The following is a 17,852-nucleotide window of genomic DNA, read 5'->3' on the forward strand; positions in this document are numbered from 1 at the left end:
AGCGGCGGCGGCGCCGACGACGACGACGACGACGACGACGACGACAACAACCGCGAGGGTCTCTACCAGGGGTAGAAAATACATCACAAGAACTAAGTATTTCACGTCGGCATTCTCCGGAGACTGCCAAAAGCAACAGTTTCCGGTGCCTACTTTAATAGCACCATTCGCACTATTCTTTTGCGAGAGCAATTCTTAAATACCGCACCCATTCATAATTTTTTTTATCCTTGACCACTTTTTTCGAAAGCGCTACGGTAGATGGGGCTGTTTCAAAATTCATTTGCCAACTGTGAGGATCGAACTCACGACCTCTGGTTTACTAGACCAGCGCTCTGCCACTGAGCTAAGGAGGCGCCGCCTAGCGCCCTTTTCGGGTACTTTATTCTTATGGACTAGTGAATCGGAGCCCTTCAGCTGGAAACGCACCGCATTAGCGACCATTACTTGCATTTAGTTAGCACAGCTGCTGCTTTCCTACACATCTCACACGATATCGATGTACGCCTAAAATTCCAAAACAACACATTTATTTCATTTCAGAGTTACTTTCAGCTTCAAAAACCATTCCTCTGATATTCATACGAAGCTAGGCATCGTCGTAACCCGTTACGTTCATTACGCAAGGCTCACGAGAGGGGCGCAGGTTGCATCCGCGTAGACACAAAATTTAGCGCCGCCCAGCGTGGGGCTCTAACCCACGACCCTCAGATTAAGAGTCTCATGCTCTACCGACTGAGCTAGCCGGGCTCCACACAACGCGTTACGAGCCATACAGTATTTATGCGACCTGCGACCATCTATGGAAGATCCTTTTGACTACAGCTTATTTCCTGCTGCCACAAATGAGCTACAATCCTATTCAATGGAAAATTGTCTCCGAAAGGCATCAAATCTACTTGAAATGATACGTGGCTATCAGCACCATTATTCAACACACATGCTCGACAGTGCGCAGACGCCTGTGGCGTAGCTCTTGGGTCCTGAGTCAGATGCAGTAGTTCCAAAAGAACTCTCCTGATCGGCACTGTTCCGAAAATTTCGCTACACAACCCCTTTGTCTTGCTTGAGCTTCAGGTGGGCGCCGGTTTGCAGCCAGGAAGCGGACAGCAGCAACTTTCAACTAATTTTGTACTACTCAAACAACACAGTAAAACAGCATTCAACTTTTGCAGAACTGGAAAAACTCGACCGTGACAGGATTCGAACCTGCAATCTTCGGATCCGAAGTCCGACGCCTTATCCATTAGGCCACACGGTCACTGGCGCAATTTGCTTCCCCACACACACCTCATTTTCGCTATTTGTACGCTTGCCGGAATGAATTTCCCATCTTTGACGCAATCCTCCATCTCCAATTTCAGTACTAAAAAGGCGACGCTACTTCTTGCTGTGTCCCATCGCAAGTTACATTCAAGCCCTTATGACGCTGATCAAACAAGAGGTTGCAAATCAGCTTCAATCGCTTACTGCCATCTCTGTCGGTTGCAGAAGGTACCTCACCCTATGTCATACAATGGCGAGTTGCCGCTGTTACCAAAGCGGCGGCGGCGCCGACGACGACGACGACAACAACCGCGAGGGTCTCTACCAGGGGTAGAAAATACATCACAAGAGCTAAGTATTTCACGTCGGCATTCTCCGGAGACTGCCAAAAGCAACAGTTTCCGGTGCCTACTTTAATAGCACCATTCGCACTATTCTTTTGCGAGAGCAATTCTTAAATACCGCACCCATTCATAATTTTTTTTATCCTTGACCACTTTTTTCGAAAGCGCTACGGTAGATGGGGCTGTTACAAAATTCATTTGCCAACTGTGAGGATCGAACTCACGACCTCTGGTTTACTAGACCAGCGCTCTGCCACTGAGCTAAGGAGGCGCCGCCTAGCGCCCTTTTCGGGTACTTTATTCTTATGGACTAGTGAATCGGAGCCCTTCAGCTGGAAACGCACCGCATTAGCGACCATTACTTGCATTTAGTTAGCACAGCTGCTGCTTTCCTACACATCTCACACGATATCGATGTACGCCTAAAATTCCAAAACAACACATTTATTTCATTTCAGAGTTACTTTCAGCTTCAAAAACCATTCCTCTGATATTCATACGAAGCTAGGCATCGTCGTAACCCGTTACGTTCATTACGCAAGGCTCACGAGAGGGGCGCAGGTTGCATCCGCGTAGACACAAAATTTAGCGCCGCCCAGCGTGGGGCTCTAACCCACGACCCTCAGATTAAGAGTCTCATGCTCTACCGACTGAGCTAGCCGGGCTCCACACAACGCGTTACGAGCCATACAGTATTTATGCGACCTGCGACCATCTATGGAAGATCCTTTTGACTACAGCTTATTTCCTGCTGCCACAAATGAGCTACAATCCTATTCAATGGAAAATTGTCTCCGAAAGGCATCAAATCTACTTGAAATGATACGTGGCTATCAGCACCATTATTCAACACACATGCTCGACAGTGCGCAGACGCCTGTGGCGTAGCTCTTGGGTCCTGAGTCAGATGCAGTAGTTCCAAAAGAACTCTCCTGATCGGCACTGTTCCGAAAATTTCGCTACACAACCCCTTTGTCTTGCTTGAGCTTCAGGTGGGCGCCGGTTTGCAGCCAGGAAGCGGACAGCAGCAACTTTCAACTAATTTTGTACTACTCAAACAACACAGTAAAACAGCATTCAACTTTTGCAGAACTGGAAAAACTCGACCGTGACAGGATTCGAACCTGCAATCTTCGGATCCGAAGTCCGACGCCTTATCCATTAGGCCACACGGTCACTGGCGCAATTTGCTTCCCCACACACACCTCATTTTCGCCATTTGTACGCTTGCCGGAATGAATTTCCCATCTTTGACGCAATCCTCCATCTCCAATTTCAGTACTAAAAAGGCGACGCTACTTCTTGCTGTGTCCCATCGCAAGTTACATTCAAGCCCTTATGACGCTGATCAAACAAGAGGTTGCAAATCAGCTTCAATCGCTTACTGCCATCTCTGTCGGTTGCAGAAGGTACCTCACCCTATGTCATACAATGGCGAGTTGCCGCTGTTACCAAAGCGGCGGCGGCGCCGACGACGACGACAACAACCGCGAGGGTCTCTACCAGGGGTAGAAAATACATCACAAGAACTAAGTATTTCACGTCGGCATTCTCCGGAGACTGCCAAAAGCAACAGTTTTTTTTTTTTTTTTTTTTTTCTTTATTGTATTTCAATTCCCCTATCGGGGCGGGCTGGCAGCAGCATATGCGCTGCTCTTCAGCCGAAAGACATAGAACAAAACAATAGAAGACATTTAAAAACAGCAAAGGAGAGAAGAAGGCGAACATAGATATAAAAAGGGAGAACATCATGGAAGGCAATATACAAAAAAAAAACGGGGTGACTGTAAAATGGAGATAAAAAACTGTTTAAAAGTAGCACACACAAAAGGCCACACACTGCGACGATTAAAAGAAACACAAGGCACAGTATGACTGGAGCATAAAGGTGTCGACGGCTGGCATAGCACACAGCGTAGCACTGACGGCGAACCTCCAGGCAGCACACAATTAAAATCACACCTCTTGACGCACACGAGAAAAGCACGAAACACAACACTGACGTGGCACACTGATGTTGATCAATACAGAGGATCTGCCAGGTTCAAGGAGATGAGGGAGACCTGAAGAAGGGAGGGAGGGGAAGAGATGGGGGGGGGGAAATGGGGGGCGCTCGGAAGAGGGCCAGGTAGGGAGGGATGTGGGAAGGAGAGAGGCAAGTATGGGGTGCAGGGTCTCAGGGGAGGGGGGGATGGAGGAAAATCCGCTCTGGGAGAAGGAGGAAAGAGGAGAAGGGGGCCCTGGGGAGGGGGGGGGGAACAAGGCCGGATTATAGTTGGAAGGAAGGGTATATGTCACGGCGAAGTTCGTCATCCGGGAGGGGGAGGCGTTGGAAATTGCCCTGATGAAGGAGATGGAGGGTGTGGAGGTGGAGAGAGGGAGGGATACAGCGATAGAGGCGCGGCAACGGGCGGGGGGTGGAGAGGAAGGAGGAAACCAGAGGGTGGGGGGGATCAACCCTGCGAACAATGTAAAGGATGCGGAGATGTTGGAGGAACAAGAGGAGGTGGGGGAAGGGGATCAGTTCATACAGGAGCCGTGTGGGGGAAGGAAGGCGGATACGGAAGGCAAGGCGGAGCGCATGGCGTTCAAGGATTTGGAGAGCCTTGTAAAAGCGGGTGGGGGCGGAGATCCAGGCGACGCTGGCATAACAGAGGATAGGACGGATGAGGGATTTGTAGGTGTGGAGGATGGTAGAAGGATGCAATCCCCATGTCCGGCCGGACAGGAGTTTCAGCAGGCGGAGGCGGGAATGGGCTTTCTGCTGGATGGTCAGGAGATGAGGGGTCCAGGTGAGGTGTCGGTCAAGGGTGAGGCCAAGGTATTTCAGGGTGGGGGTGAGTTGGATAGGACGACCATAAAGGGTGAGGTAGAAATCTTGGAGGCGGAAGGAGCGAGTGGTACGGCCTATGATGATTGCCTGGGTTTTGGAGGGGTTGAGACGGAGGAGCCACTGGTTACACCAAGTGGTGAACTGGTTAAGGTGGGTTTGGAGGGTACGTTGAGACCTTTGAAGGGTAGGATAGAGAGCCAGGAAGGCGGTGTCATCAGCATATTGGAGAAGGTGAACTGGTGGGGGTGGCTTGGGCATATCAGCTGTATACAAGAGATAAAGGAGAGGGGAGAGGACAGAACCCTGGGGGACGCCAGCCGTGGGATAAAAGATACGGGAGTTGGTGTTGTGGAGGGCGACATAGGAAGGACGGTGCGAGAGGAAGGAAGCGACCAGACGGACAAAAGTGATAGGCAGGGCGTAGGTTTGGAGTTTAAAGAGGAGACCGGGATGCCATACACGGTCATAGGCATTTTGGAGGTCAAGGGAAACAAAAATGGCGGAGCGACGGGAGTTGAGCTGGAGGGACAGAAGGTGAACAAGGTTGAGGAGTTGGTCATCAGCAGAGAAGGAGGGTCGGAAGCCACACTGGGTAAGGGGGAGGAGGTGGTGTTGAGCAAGGTGCCGATGGATACGGTGGGAGAGGATGGATTCAAGGACCTTACTGAAGACGGAGGTGAGGCAGATGGGACGATAGGAAGAGGCGGCAGAAGGGGGTTTGTTGGGTTTGAGGAAGAGGAGGACGCGGGAGGTCTTCCACAGGTCAGGGTAGAAGCCAGTAGAGAGGATGACATTATAGAGATGGGCGAGGACAGTTAGGAAGGAATAGGGGCTTTCTCGAAGGTGACGGTAGGTGACACAGTCGTGACCAGGGGCCGTGTTGCGTTTGGACTGGAGGAGAAGTTTAATGTCTTGTGCTGTGATGGGAGTGTTGACGTCCGAGGGGGGCAACTGCCCCAAGTACTGGAGACTAGGAGCAAGTGGAGCGACTGAGGTATCAGCACGTTCCATGACGGTGGGGAAAAGAGAATAATCAAAGTGGGGATCATCGGGGATGGAGAAGACCTCGGAAAGGTGGGAAGCGAAGTGGTTGGCCTTACTGAGGTTGTCTGGAAGGGGGCGATCGTTATGGAGAAGGGGGTAGTGGGGAGCGGAAAGGGAACCAGTAAGACGATGGAAGGCAGACCAGTACTTGGAGGAGTTGATAGGGAGGGTGGCATTGAGTCGTGTGCAGGTCTGGCGCCAGTCCCGGCGTTTCGTTGCTGTAATAAGGTTCCGTACGTGTCGCTGTATTTGCCGGTGGCGTTGGAGTGTATCCCTGTCACGAGTGCGGAGGAAGGAGCGATAGAGGCGGCGGGATTCACGGAGGAGGAGGACAGCCCGCGGAGGGAGAGTGGGACGGTGTGGGTGGATGGTTTTAGTAGGAACATGGGCCTCCACGGCGTCAGTAAAAGCAACAGTTTCCGGTGCCTACTTTAATAGCACCATTCGCACTATTCTTTTGCGAGAGCAATTCTTAAATACCGCACCCATTCATAATTTTTTTTATCCTTGACCACTTTTTTCGAAAGCGCTACGGTAGATGGGGCTGTTACAAAATTCATTTGCCTCCTGTGAGGATCGAACTCACGACCTCTGGTTTACTAGACCAGCGCTCTGCCACTGAGCTAAGGAGGCGCCTCCTAGCGCACTTTTCGGGTACTTTATTCTTATGGACTAGTGAATCGGAGCCCTTCAGCTGGAAACGCACCGCATTAGCGACCATTACTTGCATTTAGTTAGCACAGCTGCTGCTTTCCTACACATCTCACACGATATCGATGTACGCCTAAAATTCCAAAACAACACATTTATTTCATTTCAGAGTTACTTTCAGCTTCAAAAACCATTCCTCTGATATTCATACGAAGCTAGGCATCGTCGTAACCCGTTACGTTCATTACGCAAGGCTCACGAGAGGGGCGCAGGTTGCATCCGCGTAGACACAAAATTTAGCGCCGCCCAGCGTGGGGCTCTAACCCACGACCCTCAGATTAAGAGTCTCATGCTCTACCGACTGAGCTAGCCGGGCTCCACACAACGCGTTACGAGCCATACAGTATTTATGCGACCTGCGACCATCTATGGAAGATCCTTTTGACTACAGCTTATTTCCTGCTGCCACAAATGAGCTACAATCCTATTCAATGGAAAATTGTCTCCGAAAGGCATCAAATCTACTTGAAATGATACGTGGCTATCAGCACCATTATTCAACACACATGCTCGACAGTGCGCAGACGCCTGTGGCGTTGCTCTTGGGTCCTGAGTTAGATGCAGTAGTTCCAAAAGAACTCTCCTGATCGGCACTGTTCCGAAAATTTCGCTACACAACCCCTTTGTCTTGCTTGAGCTTCAGGTAGGCGCCGGTTTGCAGCCAGGAAGCGGACAGCAGCAACTTTCAACTAATTTTGTACTACTCAAACAACACAGTAAAACAGCATGCAACTTTTGCAGAACTGGAAAAACTCGACCGTGACAGGATTCGAACCTGCAATCTTCGGATCCGAAGTCCGACGCCTTATCCATTAGGCCACACGGTCACTGGCGCAATATGCTTCCCCACACACACCTCATTTTCGCCATTTGTACGCTTGCCGGAATGAATTTCCCATCTTTGACGCAATCCTCCATCTCCAATTTCAGTACTAAAAAGGCGACGCTACTTCTTGCTGTGTCCCATCGCAAGTTACATTCAAGCCCTTATGACGCTGATCAAACAAGAGGTTGCAAATCAGCTTCAATCGCTTACTGCCATCTCTGTCGGTTGCAGAAGGTACCTCACCCTATGTCATACAATGGCGAGTTGCCGCTGTTACCAAAGCGGCGGCGGCGCCGACGACGACGACGACAACAACCGCGAGGGTCTCTACCAGGGGTAGAAAATACATCACAAGAGCTAAGTATTTCACGTCGGCATTCTCCGGAGACTGCCAAAAGCAACAGTTTCCGGTGCCTACTTTAATAGCACCATTCGCACTATTCTTTTGCGAGAGCAATTCTTAAATACCGCACCCATTCATAATTTTTTTTATCCTTGACCACTTTTTTCGAAAGCGCTACGGTAGATGGGGCTGTTACAAAATTCATTTGCCAACTGTGAGGATCGAACTCACGACCTCTGGTTTACTAGACCAGCGCTCTGCCACTGAGCTAAGGAGGCGCCGCCTAGCGCCCTTTTCGGGTACTTTATTCTTATGGACTAGTGAATCGGAGCCCTTCAGCTGGAAACGCACCGCATTAGCGACCATTACTTGCATTTAGTTAGCACAGCTGCTGCTTTCCTACACATCTCACACGATATCGATGTACGCCTAAAATTCCAAAACAACACATTTATTTCATTTCAGAGTTACTTTCAGCTTCAAAAACCATTCCTCTGATATTCATACGAAGCTAGGCATCGTCGTAACCCGTTACGTTCATTACGCAAGGCTCACGAGAGGGGCGCAGGTTGCATCCGCGTAGACACAAAATTTAGCGCCGCCCAGCGTGGGGCTCTAACCCACGACCCTCAGATTAAGAGTCTCATGCTCTACCGACTGAGCTAGCCGGGCTCCACACAACGCGTTACGAGCCATACAGTATTTATGCGACCTGCGACCATCTATGGAAGATCCTTTTGACTACAGCTTATTTCCTGCTGCCACAAATGAGCTACAATCCTATTCAATGGAAAATTGTCTCCGAAAGGCATCAAATCTACTTGAAATGATACGTGGCTATCAGCACCATTATTCAACACACATGCTCGACAGTGCGCAGACGCCTGTGGCGTAGCTCTTGGGTCCTGAGTCAGATGCAGTAGTTCCAAAAGAACTCTCCTGATCGGCACTGTTCCGAAAATTTCGCTACACAACCCCTTTGTCTTGCTTGAGCTTCAGGTGGGCGCCGGTTTGCAGCCAGGAAGCGGACAGCAGCAACTTTCAACTAATTTTGTACTACTCAAACAACACAGTAAAACAGCATTCAACTTTTGCAGAACTGGAAAAACTCGACCGTGACAGGATTCGAACCTGCAATCTTCGGATCCGAAGTCCGACGCCTTATCCATTAGGCCACACGGTCACTGGCGCAATTTGCTTCCCCACACACACCTCATTTTCGCCATTTGTACGCTTGCCGGAATGAATTTCCCATCTTTGACGCAATCCTCCATCTCCAATTTCAGTACTAAAAAGGCGACGCTACTTCTTGCTGTGTCCCATCGCAAGTTACATTCAAGCCCTTATGACGCTGATCAAACAAGAGGTTGCAAATCAGCTTCAATCGCTTACTGCCATCTCTGTCGGTTGCAGAAGGTACCTCACCCTATGTCATACAATGGCGAGTTGCCGCTGTTACCAAAGCGGCGGCGGCGCCGACGACGACGACAACAACCGCGAGGGTCTCTACCAGGGGTAGAAAATACATCACAAGAACTAAGTATTTCACGTCGGCATTCTCCGGAGACTGCCAAAAGCAACAGTTTCCGGTGCCTACTTTAATAGCACCATTCGCACTATTCTTTTGCGAGAGCAATTCTTAAATACCGCACCCATTCATAATTTTTTTTATCCTTGACCACTTTTTTCGAAAGCGCTACGGTAGATGGGGCTGTTACAAAATTCATTTGCCTCCTGTGAGGATCGAACTCACGACCTCTGGTTTACTAGACCAGCGCTCTGCCACTGAGCTAAGGAGGCGCCTCCTAGCGCACTTTTCGGGTACTTTATTCTTATGGACTAGTGAATCGGAGCCCTTCAGCTGGAAACGCACCGCATTAGCGACCATTACTTGCATTTAGTTAGCACAGCTGCTGCTTTCCTACACATCTCACACGATATCGATGTACGCCTAAAATTCCAAAACAACACATTTATTTCATTTCAGAGTTACTTTCAGCTTCAAAAACCATTCCTCTGATATTCATACGAAGCTAGGCATCGTCGTAACCCGTTACGTTCATTACGCAAGGCTCACGAGAGGGGCGCAGGTTGCATCCGCGTAGACACAAAATTTAGCGCCGCCCAGCGTGGGGCTCTAACCCACGACCCTCAGATTAAGAGTCTCATGCTCTACCGACTGAGCTAGCCGGGCTCCACACAACGCGTTACGAGCCATACAGTATTTATGCGACCTGCGACCATCTATGGAAGATCCTTTTGACTACAGCTTATTTCCTGCTGCCACAAATGAGCTACAATCCTATTCAATGGAAAATTGTCTCCGAAAGGCATCAAATCTACTTGAAATGATACGTGGCTATCAGCACCATTATTCAACACACATGCTCGACAGTGCGCAGACGCCTGTGGCGTTGCTCTTGGGTCCTGAGTTAGATGCAGTAGTTCCAAAAGAACTCTCCTGATCGGCACTGTTCCGAAAATTTCGCTACACAACCCCTTTGTCTTGCTTGAGCTTCAGGTAGGCGCCGGTTTGCAGCCAGGAAGCGGACAGCAGCAACTTTCAACTAATTTTGTACTACTCAAACAACACAGTAAAACAGCATGCAACTTTTGCAGAACTGGAAAAACTCGACCGTGACAGGATTCGAACCTGCAATCTTCGGATCCGAAGTCCGACGCCTTATCCATTAGGCCACACGGTCACTGGCGCAATATGCTTCCCCACACACACCTCATTTTCGCCATTTGTACGCTTGCCGGAATGAATTTCCCATCTTTGACGCAATCCTCCATCTCCAATTTCAGTACTAAAAAGGCGACGCTACTTCTTGCTGTGTCCCATCGCAAGTTACATTCAAGCCCTTATGACGCTGATCAAACAAGAGGTTGCAAATCAGCTTCAATCGCTTACTGCCATCTCTGTCGGTTGCAGAAGGTACCTCACCCTATGTCATACAATGGCGAGTTGCCGCTGTTACCAAAGCGGCGGCGGCGCCGACGACGACGACGACGACGACGACGACGACGACGACGACGACGACGACAACCGCGAGAGTCTCTACCAGGGGTAGAAAATACATCACAAGAACTAAGTATTTCACGTCGGCATTCTCCGGAGACTGCCAAAAGCAACAGTTTCCGGTGCCTACTTTAATAGCACCATTCGCACTATTCTTTTGCGAGAGCAATTCTTAAATACCGCACCCATTCATAATTTTTTTTATCCTTGACCACTTTTTTCGAAAGCGCTACGGTAGATGGGGCTGTTACAAAATTCATTTGCCTCCTGTGAGGATCGAACTCACGACCTCTGGTTTACTAGACCAGCGCTCTGCCACTGAGCTAAGGAGGCGCCGCCTAGCGCCCTTTTCGGGTACTTTATTCTTATGGACTAGTGAATCGGAGCCCTTCAGCTGGAAACGCACCGCATTAGCGACCATTACTTGCATTTAGTTAGCACAGCTGCTGCTTTCCTACACATCTCACACGATATCGATGTACGCCTAAAATTCCAAAACAACACATTTATTTCATTTCAGAGTTACTTTCAGCTTCAAAAACCATTCCTCTGATATTCATACGAAGCTAGGCATCGTCGTAACCTGTTACGTTCATTACGCAAGGCTCACGAGAGGGGCGCAGGTTGCATCCGCGTAGACACAAAATTTAGCGCCGCCCAGCGTGGGGCTCGAACCCACGACCCTCAGATTAAGAGTCTCATGCTCTACCGACTGAGCTAGCCGGGCTCCACACAACGCGTTACGAGCCATACAGTATTTATGCGACCTGCGACCATCTACGGAAGATCCTTTTGACTACAGCTTATTTCCTGCTGCCACAAATGAGCTACAATCCTATTCAATGGAAAATTGTCTCCGAAAGGCATCAAATCTACTTGAAATGATACGTGGCTATCAGCACCATTATTCAACACACATGCTCGACAGTGCGCAGACGCCTGTGGCGTTGCTCTTGGGTCCTGAGTTAGATGCAGTAGTTCCAAAAGAACTCTCCTGATCGGCACTGTTCCGAAAATTTCGCTACAAAACCCCTTTGTCTTGCTTGAGCTTCAGGTGGGCGCCGGTTTGCAGCCAGGAAGCGGACAGCAGCAACTTTCAACTAATTTTGTACTACTCACACAACACAGTAAAACAGCATGCAACTTTTGCAGAACTGGAAAAACTCGACCGTGACAGGATTCGAACCTGCAATCTTCGGATCCGAAGTCCGACGCCTTATCCATTAGGCCACACGGTCACTGGCGCAATATGCTTCCCCACACACACCTCATTTTCGCCATTTGTACGCTTGCCGGAATGAATTTCCCATCTTTGACGCAATCCTCCATCTCCAATTTCAGTACTAAAAAGGCGACGCTACTTCTTGCTGTGTCCCATTGCAAGTTACATTCAAGCCCTTATGACGCTGATCAAACAAGAGGTTGCAAATCAGCTTCAATCGCTTACTGCCATCTCTGTCGGTTGCAGAAGGTACCTCACCCTATGTCATACAATGGCGAGTTGCCGCTGTTACCAAAGCGGCGGCGGCGCCGACGACGACGACGACGACGACGACGACGACGACGACGACAACCGCGAGAGTCTCTACCAGGGGTAGAAAATACATCACAAGAACTAAGTATTTCACGTCGGCATTCTCCGGAGACTGCCAAAAGCAACAGTTTCCGGTGCCTACTTTAATAGCACCATTCGCACTATTCTTTTGCGAGAGCAATTCTTAAATACCGCACCCATTCATAATTTTTTTTATCCTTGACCACTTTTTTCGAAAGCGCTACGGTAGATGGGGCTGTTACAAAATTCATTTGCCTCCTGTGAGGATCGAACTCACGACCTCTGGTTTACTAGACCAGCGCTCTGCCACTGAGCTAAGGAGGCGCCGCCTAGCGCCCTTTTCGGGTACTTTATTCTTATGGACTAGTGAATCGGAGCCCTTCAGCTGGAAACGCACCGCATTAGCGACCATTACTTGCATTTAGTTAGCACAGCTGCTGCTTTCCTACACATCTCACACGATATCGATGTACGCCTAAAATTCCAAAACAACACATTTATTTCATTTCAGAGTTACTTTCAGCTTCAAAAACCATTCCTCTGATATTCATACGAAGCTAGGCATCGTCGTAACCTGTTACGTTCATTACGCAAGGCTCACGAGAGGGGCGCAGGTTGCATCCGCGTAGACACAAAATTTAGCGCCGCCCAGCGTGGGGCTCGAACCCACGACCCTGAGATTAAGAGTCTCATGCTCTACCGACTGAGCTAGCCGGGCTCCACACAACGCGTTACGAGCCATACAGTATTTATGCGACCTGCGACCATCTACGGAAGATCCTTTTGACTACAGCTTATTTCCTGCTGCCACAAATGAGCTACAATCCTATTCAATGGAAAATTGTCTCCGAAAGGCATCAAATCTACTTGAAATGATACGTGGCTATCAGCACCATTATTCAACACACATGCTCGACAGTGCGCAGACGCCTGTGGCGTTGCTCTTGGGTCCTGAGTTAGATGCAGTAGTTCCAAAAGAACTCTCCTGATCGGCACTGTTCCGAAAATTTCGCTACAAAACCCCTTTGTCTTGCTTGAGCTTCAGGTGGGCGCCGGTTTGCAGCCAGGAAGCGGACAGCAGCAACTTTCAACTAATTTTGTACTACTCACACAACACAGTAAAACAGCATGCAACTTTTGCAGAACTGGAAAAACTCGACCGTGACAGGATTCGAACCTGCAATCTTCGGATCCGAAGTCCGACGCCTTATCCATTAGGCCACACGGTCACTGGCGCAATATGCTTCCCCACACACACCTCATTTTCGCCATTTGTACGCTTGCCGGAATGAATTTCCCATCTTTGACGCAATCCTCCATCTCCAATTTCAGTACTAAAAAGGCGACGCTACTTCTTGCTGTGTCCCATTGCAAGTTACATTCAAGCCCTTATGACGCTGATCAAACAAGAGGTTGCAAATCAGCTTCAATCGCTTACTGCCATCTCTGTCGGTTGCAGAAGGTACCTCACCCTATGTCATACAATGGCGAGTTGCCGCTGTTACCAAAGCGGCGGCGGCGCCGACGACGACGACGACGACGACGACGACGACGACGACAACCGCGAGAGTCTCTACCAGGGGTAGAAAATACATCACAAGAACTAAGTATTTCACGTCGGCATTCTCCGGAGACTGCCAAAAGCAACAGTTTCCGGTGCCTACTTTAATAGCACCATTCGCACTATTCTTTTGCGAGAGCAATTCTTAAATACCGCACCCATTCATAATTTTTTTTATCCTTGACCACTTTTTTCGAAAGCGCTACGGTAGATGGGGCTGTTACAAAATTCATTTGCCTCCTGTGAGGATCGAACTCACGACCTCTGGTTTACTAGACCAGCGCTCTGCCACTGAGCTAAGGAGGCGCCGCCTAGCGCCCTTTTCGGGTACTTTATTCTTATGGACTAGTGAATCGGAGCCCTTCAGCTGGAAACGCACCGCATTAGCGACCATTACTTGCATTTAGTTAGCACAGCTGCTGCTTTCCTACACATCTCACACGATATCGATGTACGCCTAAAATTCCAAAACAACACATTTATTTCATTTCAGAGTTACTTTCAGCTTCAAAAACCATTCCTCTGATATTCATACGAAGCTAGGCATCGTCGTAACCTGTTACGTTCATTACGCAAGGCTCACGAGAGGGGCGCAGGTTGCATCCGCGTAGACACAAAATTTAGCGCCGCCCAGCGTGGGGCTCGAACCCACGACCCTGAGATTAAGAGTCTCATGCTCTACCGACTGAGCTAGCCGGGCTCCACACAACGCGTTACGAGCCATACAGTATTTATGCGACCTGCGACCATCTACGGAAGATCCTTTTGACTACAGCTTATTTCCTGCTGCCACAAATGAGCTACAATCCTATTCAATGGAAAATTGTCTCCGAAAGGCATCAAATCTACTTGAAATGATACGTGGCTATCAGCACCATTATTCAACACACATGCTCGACAGTGCGCAGACGCCTGTGGCGTTGCTCTTGGGTCCTGAGTTAGATGCAGTAGTTCCAAAAGAACTCTCCTGATCGGCACTGTTCCGAAAATTTCGCTACAAAACCCCTTTGTCTTGCTTGAGCTTCAGGTGGGCGCCGGTTTGCAGCCAGGAAGCGGACAGCAGCAACTTTCAACTAATTTTGTACTACTCACACAACACAGTAAAACAGCATGCAACTTTTGCAGAACTGGAAAAACTCGACCGTGACAGGATTCGAACCTGCAATCTTCGGATCCGAAGTCCGACGCCTTATCCATTAGGCCACACGGTCACTGGCGCAATATGCTTCCCCACACACACCTCATTTTCGCCATTTGTACGCTTGCCGGAATGAATTTCCCATCTTTGACGCAATCCTCCATCTCCAATTTCAGTACTAAAAAGGCGACGCTACTTCTTGCTGTGTCCCATTGCAAGTTACATTCAAGCCCTTATGACGCTGATCAAACAAGAGGTTGCAAATCAGCTTCAATCGCTTACTGCCATCTCTGTCGGTTGCAGAAGGTACCTCACCCTATGTCATACAATGGCGAGTTGCCGCTGTTACCAAAGCGGCGGCGGCGCCGACGACGACGACGACGACGACGACGACGACGACGACAACCGCGAGAGTCTCTACCAGGGGTAGAAAATACATCACAAGAACTAAGTATTTCACGTCGGCATTCTCCGGAGACTGCCAAAAGCAACAGTTTCCGGTGCCTACTTTAATAGCACCATTCGCACTATTCTTTTGCGAGAGCAATTCTTAAATACCGCACCCATTCATAATTTTTTTTATCCTTGACCACTTTTTTCGAAAGCGCTACGGTAGATGGGGCTGTTACAAAATTCATTTGCCTCCTGTGAGGATCGAACTCACGACCTCTGGTTTACTAGACCAGCGCTCTGCCACTGAGCTAAGGAGGCGCCGCCTAGCGCCCTTTTCGGGTACTTTATTCTTATGGACTAGTGAATCGGAGCCCTTCAGCTGGAAACGCACCGCATTAGCGACCATTACTTGCATTTAGTTAGCACAGCTGCTGCTTTCCTACACATCTCACACGATATCGATGTACGCCTAAAATTCCAAAACAACACATTTATTTCATTTCAGAGTTACTTTCAGCTTCAAAAACCATTCCTCTGATATTCATACGAAGCTAGGCATCGTCGTAACCTGTTACGTTCATTACGCAAGGCTCACGAGAGGGGCGCAGGTTGCATCCGCGTAGACACAAAATTTAGCGCCGCCCAGCGTGGGGCTCGAACCCACGACCCTGAGATTAAGAGTCTCATGCTCTACCGACTGAGCTAGCCGGGCTCCACACAACGCGTTACGAGCCATACAGTATTTATGCGACCTGCGACCATCTACGGAAGATCCTTTTGACTACAGCTTATTTCCTGCTGCCACAAATGAGCTACAATCCTATTCAATGGAAAATTGTCTCCGAAAGGCATCAAATCTACTTGAAATGATACGTGGCTATCAGCACCATTATTCAACACACATGCTCGACAGTGCGCAGACGCCTGTGGCGTTGCTCTTGGGTCCTGAGTTAGATGCAGTAGTTCCAAAAGAACTCTCCTGATCGGCACTGTTCCGAAAATTTCGCTACAAAACCCCTTTGTCTTGCTTGAGCTTCAGGTGGGCGCCGGTTTGCAGCCAGGAAGCGGACAGCAGCAACTTTCAACTAATTTTGTACTACTCACACAACACAGTAAAACAGCATGCAACTTTTGCAGAACTGGAAAAACTCGACCGTGACAGGATTCGAACCTGCAATCTTCGGATCCGAAGTCCGACGCCTTATCCATTAGGCCACACGGTCACTGGCGCAATATGCTTCCCCACACACACCTCATTTTCGCCATTTGTACGCTTGCCGGAATGAATTTCCCATCTTTGACGCAATCCTCCATCTCCAATTTCAGTACTAAAAAGGCGACGCTACTTCTTGCTGTGTCCCATTGCAAGTTACATTCAAGCCCTTATGACGCTGATCAAACAAGAGGTTGCAAATCAGCTTCAATCGCTTACTGCCATCTCTGTCGGTTGCAGAAGGTACCTCACCCTATGTCATACAATGGCGAGTTGCCGCTGTTACCAAAGCGGCGGCGGCGCCGACGACGACGACGACGACGACGACGACGACGACGACAACCGCGAGAGTCTCTACCAGGGGTAGAAAATACATCACAAGAACTAAGTATTTCACGTCGGCATTCTCCGGAGACTGCCAAAAGCAACAGTTTCCGGTGCCTACTTTAATAGCACCATTCGCACTATTCTTTTGCGAGAGCAATTCTTAAATACCGCACCCATTCATAATTTTTTTTATCCTTGACCACTTTTTTCGAAAGCGCTACGGTAGATGGGGCTGTTACAAAATTCATTTGCCTCCTGTGAGGATCGAACTCACGACCTCTGGTTTACTAGACCAGCGCTCTGCCACTGAGCTAAGGAGGCGCCGCCTAGCGCCCTTTTCGGGTACTTTATTCTTATGGACTAGTGAATCGGAGCCCTTCAGCTGGAAACGCACCGCATTAGCGACCATTACTTGCATTTAGTTAGCACAGCTGCTGCTTTCCTACACATCTCACACGATATCGATGTACGCCTAAAATTCCAAAACAACACATTTATTTCATTTCAGAGTTACTTTCAGCTTCAAAAACCATTCCTCTGATATTCATACGAAGCTAGGCATCGTCGTAACCTGTTACGTTCATTACGCAAGGCTCACGAGAGGGGCGCAGGTTGCATCCGCGTAGACACAAAATTTAGCGCCGCCCAGCGTGGGGCTCGAACCCACGACCCTGAGATTAAGAGTCTCATGCTCTACCGACTGAGCTAGCCGGGCTCCACACAACGCGTTACGAGCCATACAGTATTTATGCGACCTGCGACCATCTACGGAAGATCCTTTTGACTACAGCTTATTTCCTGCTGCCACAAATGAGCTACAATCCTATTCAATGGAAAATTGTCTCCGAAAGGCATCAAATCTACTTGAAATGATACGTGGCTATCAGCACCATTATTCAACACACATGCTCGACAGTGCGCAGACGCCTGTGGCGTTGCTCTTGGGTCCTGAGTTAGATGCAGTAGTTCCAAAAGAACTCTCCTGATCGGCACTGTTCCGAAAATTTCGCTACAAAACCCCTTTGTCTTGCTTGAGCTTCAGGTGGGCGCCGGTTTGCAGCCAGGAAGCGGACAGCAGCAACTTTCAACTAATTTTGTACTACTCACACAACACAGTAAAACAGCATGCAACTTTTGCAGAACTGGAAAAACTCGACCGTGACAGGATTCGAACCTGCAATCTTCGGATCCGAAGTCCGACGCCTTATCCATTAGGCCACACGGTCACTGGCGCAATATGCTTCCCCACACACACCTCATTTTCGCCATTTGTACG

At 49.1% G+C, this 17,852-nt stretch overlaps 30 non-coding genes across 30 annotated transcripts; all 30 read right to left on the reverse strand.

The window, feature by feature from the left end:
* Window positions 1–284: 284 nt before the first annotated feature.
* Window positions 285–356, reverse strand: Trnat-agu. Its single transcript has one exon. It is a non-coding gene; the product is annotated as a tRNA-Thr (tRNA).
* A 321-nt stretch (window positions 357–677) lies between these two features.
* Window positions 678–750, reverse strand: Trnak-cuu. Its single transcript has one exon. It is a non-coding gene; the product is annotated as a tRNA-Lys (tRNA).
* A 438-nt stretch (window positions 751–1,188) lies between these two features.
* Window positions 1,189–1,261, reverse strand: Trnar-ucg. Its single transcript has one exon. It is a non-coding gene; the product is annotated as a tRNA-Arg (tRNA).
* A 548-nt stretch (window positions 1,262–1,809) lies between these two features.
* Trnat-agu lies at window positions 1,810–1,881 on the reverse strand. Its single transcript has one exon. It is a non-coding gene; the product is annotated as a tRNA-Thr (tRNA).
* A 321-nt stretch (window positions 1,882–2,202) lies between these two features.
* Trnak-cuu lies at window positions 2,203–2,275 on the reverse strand. The gene has a single exon. It is a non-coding gene; the product is annotated as a tRNA-Lys (tRNA).
* Window positions 2,276–2,713: 438 nt separating this feature from the next.
* Window positions 2,714–2,786, reverse strand: Trnar-ucg. Its single transcript has one exon. It is a non-coding gene; the product is annotated as a tRNA-Arg (tRNA).
* Window positions 2,787–6,048: 3,262 nt separating this feature from the next.
* Window positions 6,049–6,120, reverse strand: Trnat-agu. Its single transcript has one exon. It is a non-coding gene; the product is annotated as a tRNA-Thr (tRNA).
* Window positions 6,121–6,441: 321 nt separating this feature from the next.
* Window positions 6,442–6,514, reverse strand: Trnak-cuu. Its single transcript has one exon. It is a non-coding gene; the product is annotated as a tRNA-Lys (tRNA).
* A 438-nt stretch (window positions 6,515–6,952) lies between these two features.
* On the reverse strand, window positions 6,953–7,025 carry Trnar-ucg. Its single transcript has one exon. It is a non-coding gene; the product is annotated as a tRNA-Arg (tRNA).
* A 548-nt stretch (window positions 7,026–7,573) lies between these two features.
* On the reverse strand, window positions 7,574–7,645 carry Trnat-agu. The gene has a single exon. It is a non-coding gene; the product is annotated as a tRNA-Thr (tRNA).
* Window positions 7,646–7,966: 321 nt separating this feature from the next.
* On the reverse strand, window positions 7,967–8,039 carry Trnak-cuu. Its single transcript has one exon. It is a non-coding gene; the product is annotated as a tRNA-Lys (tRNA).
* Window positions 8,040–8,477: 438 nt separating this feature from the next.
* On the reverse strand, window positions 8,478–8,550 carry Trnar-ucg. Its single transcript has one exon. It is a non-coding gene; the product is annotated as a tRNA-Arg (tRNA).
* A 545-nt stretch (window positions 8,551–9,095) lies between these two features.
* Window positions 9,096–9,167, reverse strand: Trnat-agu. The gene has a single exon. It is a non-coding gene; the product is annotated as a tRNA-Thr (tRNA).
* A 321-nt stretch (window positions 9,168–9,488) lies between these two features.
* Window positions 9,489–9,561, reverse strand: Trnak-cuu. Its single transcript has one exon. It is a non-coding gene; the product is annotated as a tRNA-Lys (tRNA).
* Window positions 9,562–9,999: 438 nt separating this feature from the next.
* On the reverse strand, window positions 10,000–10,072 carry Trnar-ucg. Its single transcript has one exon. It is a non-coding gene; the product is annotated as a tRNA-Arg (tRNA).
* Window positions 10,073–10,650: 578 nt separating this feature from the next.
* Trnat-agu lies at window positions 10,651–10,722 on the reverse strand. The gene has a single exon. It is a non-coding gene; the product is annotated as a tRNA-Thr (tRNA).
* Window positions 10,723–11,043: 321 nt separating this feature from the next.
* Window positions 11,044–11,116, reverse strand: Trnak-cuu. The gene has a single exon. It is a non-coding gene; the product is annotated as a tRNA-Lys (tRNA).
* Window positions 11,117–11,554: 438 nt separating this feature from the next.
* Window positions 11,555–11,627, reverse strand: Trnar-ucg. Its single transcript has one exon. It is a non-coding gene; the product is annotated as a tRNA-Arg (tRNA).
* Window positions 11,628–12,196: 569 nt separating this feature from the next.
* Trnat-agu lies at window positions 12,197–12,268 on the reverse strand. Its single transcript has one exon. It is a non-coding gene; the product is annotated as a tRNA-Thr (tRNA).
* Window positions 12,269–12,589: 321 nt separating this feature from the next.
* Window positions 12,590–12,662, reverse strand: Trnak-cuu. Its single transcript has one exon. It is a non-coding gene; the product is annotated as a tRNA-Lys (tRNA).
* A 438-nt stretch (window positions 12,663–13,100) lies between these two features.
* Trnar-ucg lies at window positions 13,101–13,173 on the reverse strand. The gene has a single exon. It is a non-coding gene; the product is annotated as a tRNA-Arg (tRNA).
* Window positions 13,174–13,739: 566 nt separating this feature from the next.
* Trnat-agu lies at window positions 13,740–13,811 on the reverse strand. The gene has a single exon. It is a non-coding gene; the product is annotated as a tRNA-Thr (tRNA).
* A 321-nt stretch (window positions 13,812–14,132) lies between these two features.
* On the reverse strand, window positions 14,133–14,205 carry Trnak-cuu. The gene has a single exon. It is a non-coding gene; the product is annotated as a tRNA-Lys (tRNA).
* A 438-nt stretch (window positions 14,206–14,643) lies between these two features.
* Trnar-ucg lies at window positions 14,644–14,716 on the reverse strand. Its single transcript has one exon. It is a non-coding gene; the product is annotated as a tRNA-Arg (tRNA).
* A 566-nt stretch (window positions 14,717–15,282) lies between these two features.
* Window positions 15,283–15,354, reverse strand: Trnat-agu. Its single transcript has one exon. It is a non-coding gene; the product is annotated as a tRNA-Thr (tRNA).
* Window positions 15,355–15,675: 321 nt separating this feature from the next.
* On the reverse strand, window positions 15,676–15,748 carry Trnak-cuu. Its single transcript has one exon. It is a non-coding gene; the product is annotated as a tRNA-Lys (tRNA).
* A 438-nt stretch (window positions 15,749–16,186) lies between these two features.
* Window positions 16,187–16,259, reverse strand: Trnar-ucg. Its single transcript has one exon. It is a non-coding gene; the product is annotated as a tRNA-Arg (tRNA).
* Window positions 16,260–16,825: 566 nt separating this feature from the next.
* On the reverse strand, window positions 16,826–16,897 carry Trnat-agu. The gene has a single exon. It is a non-coding gene; the product is annotated as a tRNA-Thr (tRNA).
* A 321-nt stretch (window positions 16,898–17,218) lies between these two features.
* Window positions 17,219–17,291, reverse strand: Trnak-cuu. Its single transcript has one exon. It is a non-coding gene; the product is annotated as a tRNA-Lys (tRNA).
* A 438-nt stretch (window positions 17,292–17,729) lies between these two features.
* Window positions 17,730–17,802, reverse strand: Trnar-ucg. Its single transcript has one exon. It is a non-coding gene; the product is annotated as a tRNA-Arg (tRNA).
* Between the last annotated feature and the right edge of the window lie 50 nt (window positions 17,803–17,852).

The sequence above is a fragment of the Schistocerca piceifrons genome, unplaced genomic scaffold (assembly GCF_021461385.2).
Source record: "Schistocerca piceifrons isolate TAMUIC-IGC-003096 unplaced genomic scaffold, iqSchPice1.1 HiC_scaffold_1771, whole genome shotgun sequence".
In the NCBI taxonomy this organism is placed as follows: Eukaryota; Metazoa; Arthropoda; class Insecta; order Orthoptera; family Acrididae; genus Schistocerca; species Schistocerca piceifrons.